The 16,383-nt window shown below is 36.3% G+C and overlaps 1 long non-coding RNA gene across 1 annotated transcript; it reads left to right on the top strand.

The window, feature by feature from the left end:
• The first annotated feature begins 4,673 nt into the window (after window positions 1-4,673).
• Window positions 4,674-14,655, top strand: LOC309804320. The gene is made up of 2 exons (XR_014294112.1): window positions 4,674-5,273; window positions 14,440-14,655. It is a non-coding gene; the product is annotated as an uncharacterized lncRNA (long non-coding RNA).
• Window positions 14,656-16,383: the final 1,728 nt, after the last annotated feature.

Below are 16,383 nucleotides of genomic sequence, written 5' to 3'. Positions count from 1 at the left end.
AAACACACAGATGACTCACATAAATAAAGCAAACGTCCTAATGCAGGACATGTGAAAATTAAGACAACAACATGCCACTTAAGAAAATTATCTGAAGAAGCCGATCCCTTTGTAGGGATGGTACATTCTCAGCAAAACCTTGGGACACATTAACAGGATGGCTTCCCTACCCTTTCCCGTAATTGGCTCTCTGGCGCTCTTAGTGAAGGGGAGATGGATTTAAGAGCCATTTGGATTTGGAGAGGATTTGTCTGAAGATAGATTTACAATTAGGTAAAAAATGTTTCAATCCGAATATTACACTATTTGGACAAAATAAAAATCCCATTTTAAAAAATAGGAATTCAGGTTCTGTTTTTTTTGCTTTTTAATTAAAGGCCTTTCATCATTTCTGGGTTACTGCTGGCTATGGTATTTGAATGAATTATCTCCATTGTTTCAGGTTTTTCGAATTTAACAGCCTGTTCTGAAGCAACATGCTTTGGGATTAAATCCAATTTATAAAGGTGTACCTGAGAAGGTTTTCTTTAATATTCTTGAACAAGAGAATTTCAGTCGCTAATAAGTCTTGGGCAATATTTTTATATTTTTTAATAAAAAATTAATTTTCGTTTTCTTCTTTTTAAATAAACAATCTTTGAAACAGAATTCCCTAAAATCATGAACACACAGTGCAAAATTCCAAAAACTCTGAAGATAACCAAACCTATATTTGTATGCCAGCATTACCCCTTCTTAGATGAAAGACCATTGGCAAGTGGTTTCAACTCTCTGAGCCTCACTAAATTCACCTTTAAAATGAATCTTGTATGGAGCCTAAGTTCTCATCCTGTGGTGAGGGTTAAATACGATCCCAGGTGAAAACATTTTAACACTGGCCATTATAAAATAATTAAAGTCATCTTGAAGCTCCCTTTCAACTTTTTATTTTTGAAATTAACTGAAGTTAACTTGCTGCTAAAATGCTGGTCCCAAAATTCTGGGGAAAAATTCTTAAAGGAGCTAAGAAGAAAGCCTAGCACCATATTGAAAATACATCAAATAGAAATAAAGTACAATATCTGCTAACACTGATGAGTTAGTGTGGGGGAGAGGGGGGGAGGTGTTTAAGAAAGAGGATGAGAACAAAGCAAGATTATTTTCAGTGTAGAGTGCCTCCTCTGTTTTATAGATGACTTTTAGTGTACTAAGCAAGAAAATCAACCATGCCTTCCATATCCTTTGTTTTGTTAGGGGGCCTTTTTAAGGTCACACTTCAGATATTCCAATAAAGAAATCAATACTGTATCCTACTCTCAAGGACTTGAAAACAAATTGTCTGACTTAAAATATCACACACACACACACACACACACACACACACACACATACTATCTTTATTTTTTTTTATTTTTTTCCTATAGTGACAGAAAGGGGATGAGGCTCAAAATTTTGCTGGTGGAGAAGGAAATGACATTTGACGAACTAGATTTTGCTTTAATTGTTCTTTTTGTCTACTATTAATAATTGTAAGTTTATCTTTCTTTTCATTGAAGGAAACAACATAAGTGAGTTATTACTATCTAATTTGTAATTTTTATTTTAAAATTTAATAATTTCTTTCATGCACCTGAACACTTTTAAGAAAATACTAGAATTCTTCAACAGTAATAATCCAAAAGTCCTAAATTTGTCTCAATCCTATATTACTGACTGATAATGGCAACATCTACATAACAACGAGTAATTATTTCCATTGTTTGTGTGCTCAAGTGCTAGATTAACTATTTTATTATATTGTCTTCATTATTTCTTAAAATAGGCTTATGAGATATTATTTTAACACTTTAAAGATGAGGAAACTGAAACTAAGTTGAAGTAAATCTCTTGTCAGAGGAAGCTATCCAGAAATTGATCAAATTAAAACTTACATTTGAAGTGAAGTATTTCAATTTTTCAAAGATTGTCTAGAAAGAACCATGCTCTGAGCCACTGTTTGACATAATGAAAACAATATTGATAGCTCATATTTTAAAACTTTCACTATGCCTAGAGTTCTATCAAATCCTTTATCTATATGGTTTTTTAAATCGGTACAAAAACCCTATGATTTCAGTGCTTTTATTATCTTCATATCTTCATAAAATCTGAATCTTGGAGCGGTTGGCAAATGTACTGAAAAGTCACTAAGTTTTGCCCATCAAACCCTAACTTATTGTATCACTCTACAAGATGCCTTCCTTATGCAGATTAGATAGGTATCGATATAGTGTAGATTGAAAGATGCCATAGTTTGCCCATAAACTGATTCACATCTAGAGCCTTTGGGTTAAGTTATTGTTTAAAGGCAAATGACAGGTGATTTACCTATTAAGTTGTTATTACCTAATCCATGACATATCTAAGGCCACCCTGGATCATCCAGAGAGGGGACTAATGAAGAAACACAGAGGGCTGTTGGTAAGGGAAAATCTTACCCTAAAAGAACAATTCAACCACAGCAAAGCAATAAAGCTGTGATTTAAGCTTTGTGACAAAATAGAGAAAGAACAAGTTTAAGGTACTAAAAAGAAGCAACCGAAAAACTTGCAAATGACTAACGTGCAGAGAGCAATATCTGTTTTAGGTGTATTAATAAATATATTGTTTCTTCAAAAGAGGTCAGTACACTTTAAAAAGCAACATATCTCAAGACTTTCTGTCACTTGCAATTTTTCAAATGGTTAACACTTTTATTATCACTTTGGCACTGTTATATCTTCCAATATGATTAAAAATTTGGAGATAAATCAAGTTTTCCAAAAATTGCATAGATTTTGCTTAGAGCCACCTATGTGCTTACTGTGATACTCTCTACTAAGTTGTTGATACTCTCTACTAAGTGTAGTAGAGATCTTTATAGATGTAAAATAGATGAGCTCCAGAAAGGCAGTCTTTAAAGTAATATTCATGCCTTAAATAAATAAATCCACATTAAGTCACAAGATATTTTTGTCCCTCAGAAATGTTCAATGGCAGAAAGGAAAGAAAGAAGTGGAAAGTTAGCCACCACAGTAGTAAGCATTGTGGTTCATCTGGGGTATATTTTGTGGACCCTTCTAAAGTGTCATAACAATTTTTTTCCCTGAGAACCCAAAACGTCTTCTTACATCATTGAGAAGCAGGCTTATCTGTGGAGTTTGTGTGCTCATTTTACTGGTTCTGGGAGTCTCAGATGTAGAGCTCTCACTCTCCCTCCAGCTTTGACACTTTCTCCCTATTCCCAAATGAGAAACTTATGATGGGCTTGGGAATGCTATGTTCTAGAGGAACACCACTGTAGAGCCCTTAATTTATCAAACTAAACACATCAGTCTTTCTTTCTTGTTTCCTGGTTCCTGACCTCTCTTCCTGACTCCTGTCCATAGTTCCCTTTCCCCTCCCCTCCACATAAACCAAAGGAGGAAGATCTGAGGAGGAATTATGAATGGTCTTCTCTTCTCATCCCCAACCCACATTCCTGGTTCAAGTTTTCCTTTTTAAATTCTTTTCTGACAAGGTGATTTCCTTTCTTCTCTAGTGTATTCCCTGGTAGGGTCAGACCTGGTCCTTGAAAACTGATCCCTACCAGAGGATTGCAGGTCTAGAAATCGATACCTAATGGGAGGGCTATTTTCCATCCCGATGTCTTCACAGTCAAAGAATCATTTTTTTGGCAGGTTTTTATTTCTTAACTTCCAAATATGTATTCAATAAGCATATATTATGTACCAGTACCTGTCATACCTTGTGCTCATTTCTAGGGATATAATGATGAATTGGATATGTGCTCTGCTCTCAAGTGTCTTTCCATTTAATATAAATATGACTGAATACATCCAGGTACACACTGGTTATAGTGATTATGTTTCCAAAGATGGTCACAACATTATCTCTCATCCTGTGTGTTCTTTTGCAGTGAGATTTTGCCATTCTTCTATAAAGATGTATAGTTGATTTCCCCTTTGTTTGAATTCAGACTTGCCCTGTGAACTGTTTTCACCAACAGTATGTGAAGAAAGTGATGCTGCATAGTGTTCAAGGCCAGACCTTAAGTGTCTCTTTGGAACACCCTTTCTCAGAAACCAGTCACCATTCTGTCAGGAAACCCGAAAGCTAAGTGCAGAGGCCCAAGTGGAGAAAACTGAAGCTTCCAGCTAACAGACCCAACTGAGCTCGCCCTCAGAAGCTCACCCCAACTGTTGACCATGTGCATGGGAGCATTTTTGGATCTTCCAGTCAGCCCAGCATCCCAGAATACACCACATGAACCAAAATAACTGTGCAGGCAACCCATAGAATTATGAAAATCATACATTATTGTGGTTTAATCCACTAAGTTTAGGGTGGTTTGTCATGAATCAATAGATAATTTAAGTAGGTGTGTAGCTTAGATTTTTCTTTGAGACTGGTCTCTTATACCATAATACATAAATAAATGAATGTGTATATATGAATAACATACTGTAATTAAGTAAACATGAATTTCATTTTAGTTCTCAAAGAAATAATACTATATACACAATAAGTTCTATTGTACTTCCATTGTGGGGAAGTATTATTTCACTTTTTATTTAAGAAGAATTGGGGAACTCTGCTATAAACCAGGCACACTTCTTGGCACTGAGGAAGAAACTAGGGACCTCACCCTTAAAAAGTCTCAGTCTAGTGAAAGAGATGGACAATTGCACTTAAGAAATAAATGATGTGCTCCATTGAAGAATGTAGCTGACTCCCCTGATACCTCATCTTCACATCACTTGAGCCTACTTCTAAATTCAGCCTCATTTATGCAGAAGTTTCCACGTGAGCTCAGACTCACATTGCCTTGGCAGGGATCTGCCTTAAGCTCCTGGCCTCCATCTTTCTGCTTTTTACCTTAGGAACGTCTCCATCACAATGGAAGCCTCTGCTTGAACATTTAGGGGAGTTAATTCTCCCAGGGGCAACTCTCAACCAATGAAGGAAGGCAGGCAGTGAATAATGGAAGCCAGCTTCCATCCTTCAAATGGACAATTCTGGGAAACATTCTTCATGTTTCTCAGATATTCCAAGAGAATTAAGTACCTGGTGCTTTCTGTGGCACTCTCAATAATGCACACTTACATAAAATTTTCTTTCTTCCAGGTCCCACTCTCTTTTTCCTTCTCTCTTCAAAAACAAACTACCTGCATCAAGCTTTGTCTCAGCCTCTGCTTTTGGGTGAACTCAAAACAAAACAATGAGCAATGGTCTGGGAGCACAAAGGAAGGCCACTTGAGACTGGAATAAGATAAGTAAGTTGTCTTTGGACTAACATTATGTTCAGCAGAACACATGTTGATTGAATGATTGATTGATTGAGTGATTAAAGAAAGGAGCTATCATCTTTCTAATCTGAACAATAGGCATTTGATGACTTTAAATCTACAGTACCCAAATTCAAGTCCCCTTTGGCTACTTGGAAAGGCAAAAGAAGAAAATCAGAGAGAGTAGGATGGTTAAGAATCAGATGAATAAATGCAGTAACCAGATGTTCATGTTAAATTTAAAATTAATGTGGTGAAAAAGTATGTAGTTTGTCAAGAGAGTCCATGGAATGGAAAATATTAATAACAAGAATGTCTTATAAATGATATACTTCCCAAACAGCTGAATATACAAGATAAATTCAATTTCAAAGCCCTTGTGTCATTAACAAACTACTCATGATTTTCTCACTAAGTTTATGGATTCTCCAGGACCTTCTGTGCATTGCCTCGCATGGTAAAGCTTCATTAACTTCTCTTCCCTATTTTGTTATTGTTTGACCTCTGAATTAATCTGTCTCTGTAGAATTTCCATCACTATTGTTTTCTCCAGACCAAATAAAAGAAGAGTAAATTCAATTTGGTGAGAAATGTTGCACAAACACTCACTACTTCCAGTTTTATTAGGAGTTATTTGTAGGCCAGCAAAAGTAGCAAGGAACAAAGCATTCCATTTGATCAGTAGTTTTCATGTTTTAACAAGAGGTTTCATGGAGAGTTGTTTTATTGGTGCAGGAGGAATGAGGCAGGAACTAATTATTAATTTCAAATTTAGGTAAAACTAAACTAAACAAGTGCAATCAGGTTGGAGTACAATAGCTCAGAATAGAAATGAACCCTTCTTAAAAAAAAAAGCCATTTGCCTTCCCTTGTTGTCAGTTACAGCATGCCTAAGGAGAAGGCATAAAAATTCATCTACTCACTTCCCTTTGAATTAGGTTTATTCATATAGCAAAGTGTGAGGAATCAGGTTTGTGAATGTGTGAAGTGAATCAGAAACATACATGGGCCATGTGTATCTTTACTCCATTGGGTTGGCATGATTTCCACTTGTGAGGAGTTTGATCTTACAATGATACTCAACACAAGTAATATTTACAGATAAAATTTACAAGTCATGCTAATTGTTATATTACAAAAAAACCAAATTGGTGAATTGTGCCACATATTTGAAGTTTAATCTGTGTATCTCTGTATATTTGAAAATATAATCCTATTATAAATTATGTAGTCATCTGTTTTACGATGTTTTCATTAGAATTTCTACAAGTCATTTGTAACATATATAACAATCTCTTCTTTAAATGCTATTTCTCTCCTTAACATGTTTTGCCTGTTTTCTGTTTCAAGCCAAGTAGTAAAGGCATTATTATTTTTAAATACCTGTATGTACTTTTCTCTTTGTATATCTCAGCTCTTTCTTAAATTTTATTTATCACATTTCTTTCAAATCTGCCTTGTGAAACATAATAAACCTTTGAATCTGTAAGTATGCTTCTCAGTAGTTCCAGATTGCCACTTAGCTCCAGGGTGGATAACTAAAACTGCTGTAATGCACAGTATTCCCCAAAGATGCATTTAATCATTTGCTTCATTCTTGTTTTTACCTATTCTGAACTTCTACATCTTAGGTCAGGAAAATTCCACCTTATTTAGTGGTCTAAGAATAACAGTTCTCACCATTATACAACCCACCCAGATTTCAGTTCCGAGCAGAACTGAAAGTCAGGGATTTTATTCTGCTTCATTCATTGCCATATCCCCAGTGCCCAGAACAGTCCTGGCACAGAGTGGGAACTCAAAAAAAATATTTTTGAGCAAATACATAATCATTAATTGTGGTACAATATTAAGAAAAATTATCATTTTATTAATTTGTGACAAGTACTCCATAAAAAGTATCAGGTCTTTTCATTTTAATTTTGAGTTGTTCAACTGGACCTCTAGCCAACAGAAAGGCCCTGCCATTTGTTAAACAGTCTTGAAACTTTCCAAACCCAAAGCTCAGCTGGTAGGCTGAGCTTGGTAGAGCTCACCACAGTGATACGTTTATACCTCTCTCACCACAGCCCTCAGGGTAACCAGCATGAATCTGGTGGTCAGCTGTCTGGGACAGTTTGAAACATCGTCAGAGCTGCTGGGCATATTTCATTTTATCTCTGCACCCTACCGCCTCACACATCCCCTCCAACCCCCACCCCCAAATTTATGCCAGATTTGAGTCTGATCCTCTTCACAGAGTCTGATGTGCTGTATCAACCAAACACATGCTTAGCCACATGAACTACAATAATACATATATTCACCAATGCTAATTTGGAGTATTTCCTCACCAAAGAGTAAGTGTTAATGATAAGTCAGTGTGGCAAAGGAAGAACCTCTGTCCTGACCTGTAAGTGAGGAGCATTTTCTGCATATAAAAATCATATTGGAGATATTTTGAAACTCTCTGAGTGGGAAGAATATCTAAGGGTAGGCTAGATGGCAGAATCAAGAAAATAAAACATATATAATGACCTAAATATAAGAGAAACATATTTCTCACTCAGTTTTAGTTCTTTTGGTCTAACTGCTCTGAACCATGTTCTTCTATACATGACTTTCAAGGTTGTTTGGGGGGAAGTCTCCATTCTAATCATTTGGAAGAAGAAATGCATGACTGTGAGGGATATATTCTTATTGGTCATACTTGGAAATTGTAACTCAATTCTGCTCACATTCAATTGGTAAGAACTCAGTTGCTGTACGTAACAGCAAAGAAGACAAAGGAATATGGTCCAGCTGAAAGTTCATTAAGAAGAAACAGATTGTGGTGTCTATGAACATTCACAGTTCAGGTCTCCTGCAGCAGAACGTATAATTGACTATGGTCCCCAGCTGCTGTGCCTCTGGGCCCACCACTGTATAATGAAAATTATGCCAAGTCTAATACTATAAGTCATCAAGGCACACACTTTAGCATACCTTCTTTCTTATCTGAAGCCTCATCCATGAAACGTTAAATAAAGACATATATGCAGAGTAGAGTGTAGTGGTTTCAAGTATAGACTCTGGAGCCAAAAGGTCTGGATGACCTTGGGGAGATTACTTAACCTCTCTGTGCCTGTTTCTTTATCTTAAAATGGAGTGAGTAGTATGTATGTTGCACAGTTAATGGGAGGATTGAAAGAGTTATGCATGTAAAATACTTAGAAGAGTGTGCGGTGCTTCTCCACTATAAAACAATTAGCTATTATTATTCTGCCACTATGCTCTATGGGACTCTGGGTTTTTTTGAATGATCTTCATAGTTGTCAGGGTGAGGTTCTAGATGTTTTACCCCAGCTTTCAGGAAAGAAGCTTCAATTTTATCAGTTTATTTATTGACTTCTTTGTGGGACACAGGTCTATATCAAGGTTTCAAGGTTTGCCTCAGTTGTAAAGAGCTACCTTGGCTAAAGATATATCCCTCCTAGGAGTATATCTGATGGCTATTCAAGGCAGAGGTATAAAAGCCTCACCACGTCACCCACTGCTGGATAATTTTGGTAGACCTTATCTACTACAGCCCCTGGTGGATAGAGAGAAGGCTTGGTCTAGCCTGCAATGCGGACTTCCTTCTTTTGCCAAGGCTTTCTTCCTCACTCTCTCTTTCATTGGGGTCATTAGCCCTTCATGAATACACTGCCCACAAAACTTCCGCTCAGCACTCAGTGTCTGCTTCTGGAAAACCCAATCTTGAAAGCACTTCTGCATGAGATTCTTTTTTTTTTTTAATTTATTTTATTTTATTTTTATTCATTTACCTATTTATTTATTTAATTGGAGTATAGTTACTTTACAATGTTGTGTTAGTTTCTGCTGTACAACAAAGTGAATCAGCTATATGTATACATATATCCCCTCCCTCTTGGACCTCCCTCCCATCCCCTGCCCCACCGCCATCCCTCCCATCTAGGTCATCACAGGGCACTGAGCTAAGCATCCTGTGCTATACAGCTGGTTCCCACTAGCTATCTATTTTACACACTGTCGTGTATATATGTCAATCCTAAGCTCCAAAAAATCTACAAGCAATAAATGCTGGAGAGGGTGTGGAGAAAAGGGAACTCTCTTGCACTGTTGATGGGAATGTAAATTGATTCAGCCACTATGGAGAACAGTATTGAGGGTCCTTAAAGAGCTAAAAATAGAACTACCACATGACCCAGCAATTCCACTACTGGGCATAGACCCTGAGAAAACCATAATTCAAAAACACGCATGTACCCCAATGGTCATTGCAGCACTATTTGCAATAGCCAGGACATGGAAACAACTTAAATGTGCATGAGATTCTTAAAAGCAAACAACAAACAGGAGAAACCACTAGTCTAGTCTAAACAGTTTAACATCTTATAGTGACCTCTCATTGATTTATGAATTTAAGATTTTTCTGCAATAAGATTATAAATGTCTCAAAGGCAGGAACTTGATTACATAGATGGAGAGGCTTAATACCTACTTACTTGACTCCATTGTTGGTTGATCGATTAATTGATAGTCTCATGGAAACTTTTTATGTTAAATACATTAGCAGTATACAAAAAAGTTAGCACATAGGTTTATTTCTAACTGCTTAATATAGGTACCCCAAGTAGAAAACTTCAAATGTGCAGAATTTATCCTAATTGCAAAAAGGAAAGAAACAGGAAAAGATTTCCTAAGTTTAAAAAATAAACTGTCACATGTCTATTAACCAAAGCTTTTAGCAGTTATTTACTACCTTGCCCAAATTCTTTGGCCTTCTCCATCATAGCCAGACAGATAATAATCTACTTAATACAGCCTCATATGTCAGTGTTTGTCTCGGCTTTGAGCATTCAGGCCCAACCTGGCAATGCCCCCAGGAACCAGTGGAGCCTGCTGTAACAGGATCTGCTCCCAGAGATTCTGTTGATGGCTCTAACCGTTGAATCTTCTTAATAGTGAACTGAGGAGACCTTCAAGATGGTCGAGGAATAAGACATGGAGATCACCTTCCTCCCCACAGATACACCAGAAATACATCTATACATGGAACAACTCCTACAGAACACCTACCAAATGCTGGCAGAAGACCTCAGACTTCCCAAAAGGCAAGAAACTTCCCACATACCTGGGTAGGGCAAAAGAAAAAAGAAAATACAGAGACAAAGGAATAGGGATGGGACCTGTACCTCTGGGAGGGAGCTGTGAAGGAGAAAATGTTTCCACACACTAGGAAGCCCCTTCACGGGTGGAGACGGGGATGGCTGGGAGGAAGCTACAGCTTTTTTTGCTATCAAAAAAACAAACAACCCAATCCAAAATTGGGCAGAAGACCTAAATCGACATTTCTCCAAAGAAGATATACAGATGGCCAACAAACACATGAAAGGATGCTCCACATCACTAATCATTAGAGAAATGCAAATCAAAACTACAATGAGGTATCACCTCACACCAGTCAGAATGGCCATCATCAAAATATCTATAAACAATAAATGCTGGAGAGGGTGTGGAGTAAAGGATACCCTCTTGCACTGTTGGTGGGTATGTAAATTGATACAGCCCCTATGGAGAACAATATAGAGGTTCCTTAAAAAACTAAAAATAGAACTACCATATGACCCAGCAATCCCACTACAGGCATAGACCCTGAGAAAACCGTAACTCAAAAAGAGCCATGTATCACAATGTTCATTGCATCTCTATTTACAATAGCCAGGACACGGAAGCAACCTAAGTGTCCATCGACAGATGAATGGATAAAGAAGATGTGGCACATATATACAATGGAATATTACCCAGCCTTAAAGAGAAACGAAATTGAGTTATTTGTAGTGAAATGGATGGACCTAGAGTCTGTCAAACAGAGTGAAGTAAGTCAGAAAGAGAAAAACAAATACTGTATGCTAACACATATATATGGAATCTAAAGAAAAAAAAAAAAGAAAAGAAAAATCGTTCAGAAGAACCTAGGGCCAGGACAGGAGTAAAGACACAGACATAGAGAGTGGAGTTAAGGACACAAGGAGAGAGAAGGGTAAGCTGGGACGAAATGAGAGAGTGGCATGGATATATATACTACAACTGTAAAATAGATAGCTAGTGGGAAGCAGCTGCATGACACGGGGAGATCAGCTAGGTGCTTTGTGTCCACCTGGAGGGGTGGGAAAAGGAGGGTGGGAGGGAGAGGCAAGAGGGAGGAGATATGGTGATATATGTATATGTATAGCTGATTCACTTTGTTATAAAGGAGAAACTAACACACCATTATAAATCAATTATACTCCAATATAAAAAAAATAAAAAATAAATTATACTCCAATAAAAATGTTCAAAAAAAAGTCAATAAATAAAAACAGATTTGGAAAACTACATGTAATGTAAAGGATGAACAAAGGGTTAACACAAAAAGAACTCTTGGGCTTCCCTGGTGGCGCAGTGGTTGAGAGTCCGCCTGCCGATGCAGGGGACATGGGTTCGTGCCCCGGTCCGGGAAGATCCCACATGCCACGGAGCGGCTGGGCCCGTGATCCATGGCTGCTGAGCCTGTGCGTCCGGAGCCTGTGCTCCACAACGGGAGAGGCCACAGCAGTGAGAGTCCCGCGTAACGCAAAAAACAAACAAACAAACAAACAAACAAACAAACAAAAAACAACTCTTACAGATTGACAAGGAGATAAACACTCCATGGAAAAATGGACAAAGGATATTCAGAGGCAATTTGTGAAAAAATGGAGATGCTCAAACTCACTAGAGCCTGAGGAAATGCAAATTAAAGAAAGCAACAAGGTGATAGATAGCCTTATAAGTAACAATGTCAGAACTTTATGAGTGACATCCACTCCTGCCAGGCATGAGGGGAAAAGAATATTCTCATACTTTGCTGATGGAAATGTGAATTGTTATAGGTTTTTTTTGAAAAGAAACTAGAAATAGCTGTTAAAAATTAAAAATACATATATCCCTTGACTTAACAAATGTTACTTCTGAGACTGTTCTAAGAAAAAGCATCAGGATTTAAGATTATATGCTCAAGGATATTTCTAACACCAGTAACTGGGTAAAACCTGGAAGAAAATGAATGTGTGTCAATAGGGCAATGGTGAATAAATTATGGAACGTTCATCCCATGTAATATAATGTTTCCATTAAACAAAAAAGAAAGGGATTTCCATGAGTTATTGTTGCATGAGTAAAGGAAGGTTCAGAAAAGTTTGTAAAATATGATCTTATCCTTATAAAACAAAAATGCACTCCCTGCCACATGTTTATATATGGAGAGATGTTTACATATAATTGTATAAGCATGAAGATAAATGAAGGAAGATAAATATTCTAGGTGTTTAACATGGATAACAATGAGAGAAAGAGGGAAAAGGAGAAAACCAAGCAATATAGAGAAAGAAAACTTGAAAACACTGCACTAGAAACAACTCTAGTATGATCACATCGACGCATTTATAGAAAACCAGATTTGTGTATATGTGATCAACAATTTTTAAAAAGACTTCTGACTTTCATGAGAGAGAAAGATATTCGCACAATAAATATCCCTTTATTTTCTTTCTCTTTTTTTAAATTGAAAAAAAACAGTGAACTGAAATCTGCCTCAGTAAAACTTTCAATGGGCTTCATTTTTTTTTACCCTTTGGAGAAAAAAAATCATAGGTCTGCCCTCTTATAGATTACACTCCTTCAAATATTTTAAGACAGCTCTTGAAATCCTCTTAGGATGTTTTCTTTACCAAGCTAACAATTCTTTGTTCCTTTAAGAGAGGAGTTTCTCAGACTATTTGCCATTCTGGCTTTCTTTCCCTGGATGCATTTAGTTAGTCAAAGTCTATCAGAAAATTGTGGCAGCCAAAACTTAATATCATACAGCACAGTTCATGGGTATTCTTAGTCTCCTTGTTTTGGACACTTTGTTTCTATTACTGTTTTCTACATTTGCAGCAATTTTTTAGTTCCTTGTTATATTATGAGGTCCATTGCAGTGGCATTTCTGTCAGGTCTTTATAATTTGACTTCTCTCCAGCTTAATTAGCCATTTACAATATACAGAATTCCTCTCCCCTCACCCTTCCACCCTCTTGTCCCAACAAGGATAGAATTTCCTCATTAATATCATGGAAAATGTTTCCCATCTGGCCTTTTTTAAGAAACCATTATAAGTAGGAATCTTACTCAGACTTTGAGTGACATTGTTCCACTTACTGAATACTGGCTCTATGTGTATACTTTATAGGGTCTCTGGGATCACTGCATGTAAAATACAATCTATGAAATAGAATTTTTATTTTTTCTGTTAAAATTTTATTTTTATAAAGGTAAATTGATTCAGAAAAAGGGAAAATTCCCCCAAAACCTTCTGAAAATTCACAGCAAGGTTGCTATTGTTATTGTTTGTGGATTTTGTTGTTTAGTCTAGATTTTATACTTTGTTTATATTGGGCTGAGTCTACCCACCTTTATAACTCCTGGGGTCTAGCTTCTTCTGTAATTACCTCAGAAATGCTGTCCTGTGGGACACCTGGCCCAAGAAATTGTGTAAGCTTTTTTTAAAAAACAAATCTGAATCTTATGCAGCTTCACAATCTTGTGTCAGATAAAGCCAAGAATTAATTTTGCAAATTACTGACACAAATATAATATACACTATAGTGGTTTATTTCCTGTAAAAATTTGATTTTCATTTGCATTATTTATGAAGAACTGATTTTTCCAGAGGTTCAACATACAATGCAAAAGTGAAAGAAGTTAGTGTGTACTCACAGATTGTTACATATAAGCAGTCAATAGCCTTGAACTGAAGTTTCATGAAATTTTGTCTCTCACCAGAGCAAGCCATATGTCACTTAGGAATTCATGAAACTAAGATGAATCTCATAAGAGATATTTTCCAAAGCAAATTTTGCTTGGGGTTCAGAATTTTTTAAATGAAAACAATTGTTTCAGGCTTTAAAATTCTGATGTTTCCCCTCTAGAACACAACTGGAAATTCCTTGAAGGAAGTGACTGTGTCATGTTCATCTTTGTAACCTCAGTCCCTAGTACCATGTTGATAGTGAGTAGGCCCTAAAGAGATGCTTGTGGATTGAGTGAATAATGAATGAATGAATAATAACCTGGGCCAACTGTGAAAGTGAGCATCTTATGACAATCACAGGCATTACATCAAAAAGACAGCAGAAGCAAGGTGAAGAGATGATCAGGGGAGCTACAGAGGAGGAGAAGTAATTGGAACACTGTTTGGGAGACCAGAAAAGAAGATGTAGCAGGAGGATGAGAAATCACCACGGACCACAGTATATGGCAGGAATGGGAGGCAATCAGCAACATGAGCAGAAAGCGAGCCAGTGTGCTGCTGGGAAATCTGTACCAGGGAGGGGATGTGCACAGTGTGTGGAAACAATGTGGGAAGATAGTTCTCAGTGCACAGAGCATATGTAACTTGTTAATTGGGGGATTTAAAAATTATATTTGATATATAAAATTAATAAAGATGATGAAAAATTAAAACGAAGAACAAGAAAATAGATGCAAAGAAGTCCTTAACTACATGTGTTTAATGATCATAACAATTTATTATAAAATGCTTAGAGCTATAGTCATGCTCATGGGATGAATGATTTTCACGGAATAAAAACAGCTGTGGGGAAATCACAAACTGTAACAGTATCAATAAAAGCATTAAAATGAAAAGATGTACCTTGAAATATTATTCAAGTAGACAACATATATGCAGTTATCTTTTATGCCCTACATGGCTCCATTAAAAGTTAATTATTAAAAAACAGACCATATTTTGTAAACAGTCAGTATCAGCCAACTTAACCTACCACACGATTTTTTTCAATGCATTGGTATATCAATAAATATACACTTAAAAAAAGATCATATGGCACCTTCTGTATTACAACTTGTTATAGAACAGGAACAGAAAATGCCACATAGCTGGGTTGGATGACTCTGGGTTTCACATGAGAGCATCTGCACTATGACTATTAGAAATGGATCGTATGTAGAAGGAGTAAAAACCAGTGGTAACATGGGCTATAGACACAAGGAAAATTTCATAGTAAAATCTAAAAAGGATAAACATCTTACTACATATTGTTACCAATATTTCTAGAAATTCTTTTTCTTTAATTTTGTTTTTAAAATTTTAAATTTCTTTTAAAAAAGAATTACCCAGGATGTGCAAGATGGATGCGTTTCACTTTTCTTTGAGAGTATGTGTATATAATAGCTTTTTAAGTTCTATAAGTATCACATTTATTGCTTTTGAATATATTTTTGTTTTTAATTTTTATCTAATTTATGATTTCTAACAAATTCACGTGCTTTATTATTTGTGGAGGGGCACACTAACCTAAGTTATTATAATAATGTGATATGTGACTCAATTAATACTGTATTTTGCGTTTACACAGAATTATTTTTTTTAGGTAAAATTTTTCTCATACTTTATTTCTTTTCCTCCCAGCAATTCTATGAGATAAAAAGATTAGGCAAAATAATCTCCATTTCAGAGATAAAGAAACTGAGAAATAACAAAGGTAAGTATTTTGATTAAGGTCATACAATTACTTGATTTCCTAGGGCTCTAATTCAGTTTTTCCAAATTGTCTTTCTTTGAATCCCTCTAGACTTTCCTGCCTTCCATTTCTACATGTCCCTGTCACAAAGGACTGAACAGAGCTGCTAGTCAGAATGTTGATATCTGAGCAGAAGACAGACAAATCAGGGTAATACAGACAAATAACTGCCATTCTTAGGTCCACATCTCTAAGGCCTAAGCAGGATACTTTTCTCATTTCAAAAAATGATAAAGTATTAACACTATTTAGCCATAATGCTCACATTAACTGTCTCAAAAATAATCATCTTATAACTTAGATTAAGCAATCATCTTTTGGGGAAGAAATAAGAATTAAATGGTGGGATTGTACTGGAAGAACTTAAATTAAAGCACTCGACTCTCATCTTCCTGATGAGAATGTTTCTAATGCATTTTATAGGTTTTAGGAATATAGGAGGTGGCATGTCCTTCTGGACAAAAGACCACATGTCATTCCAGTAATCCTGATCACCTATCACCATAAACACT

Source organism: Mesoplodon mirus (assembly GCF_964341445.2).
Source record: "Mesoplodon mirus genome assembly, chromosome: 5".
NCBI lineage: Eukaryota > Metazoa > Chordata > Mammalia > Artiodactyla > Ziphiidae > Mesoplodon > Mesoplodon mirus.
Note: the sequence above shows the minus strand (reverse complement) of the source record. Positions and strands in the feature narration are given on the sequence as shown.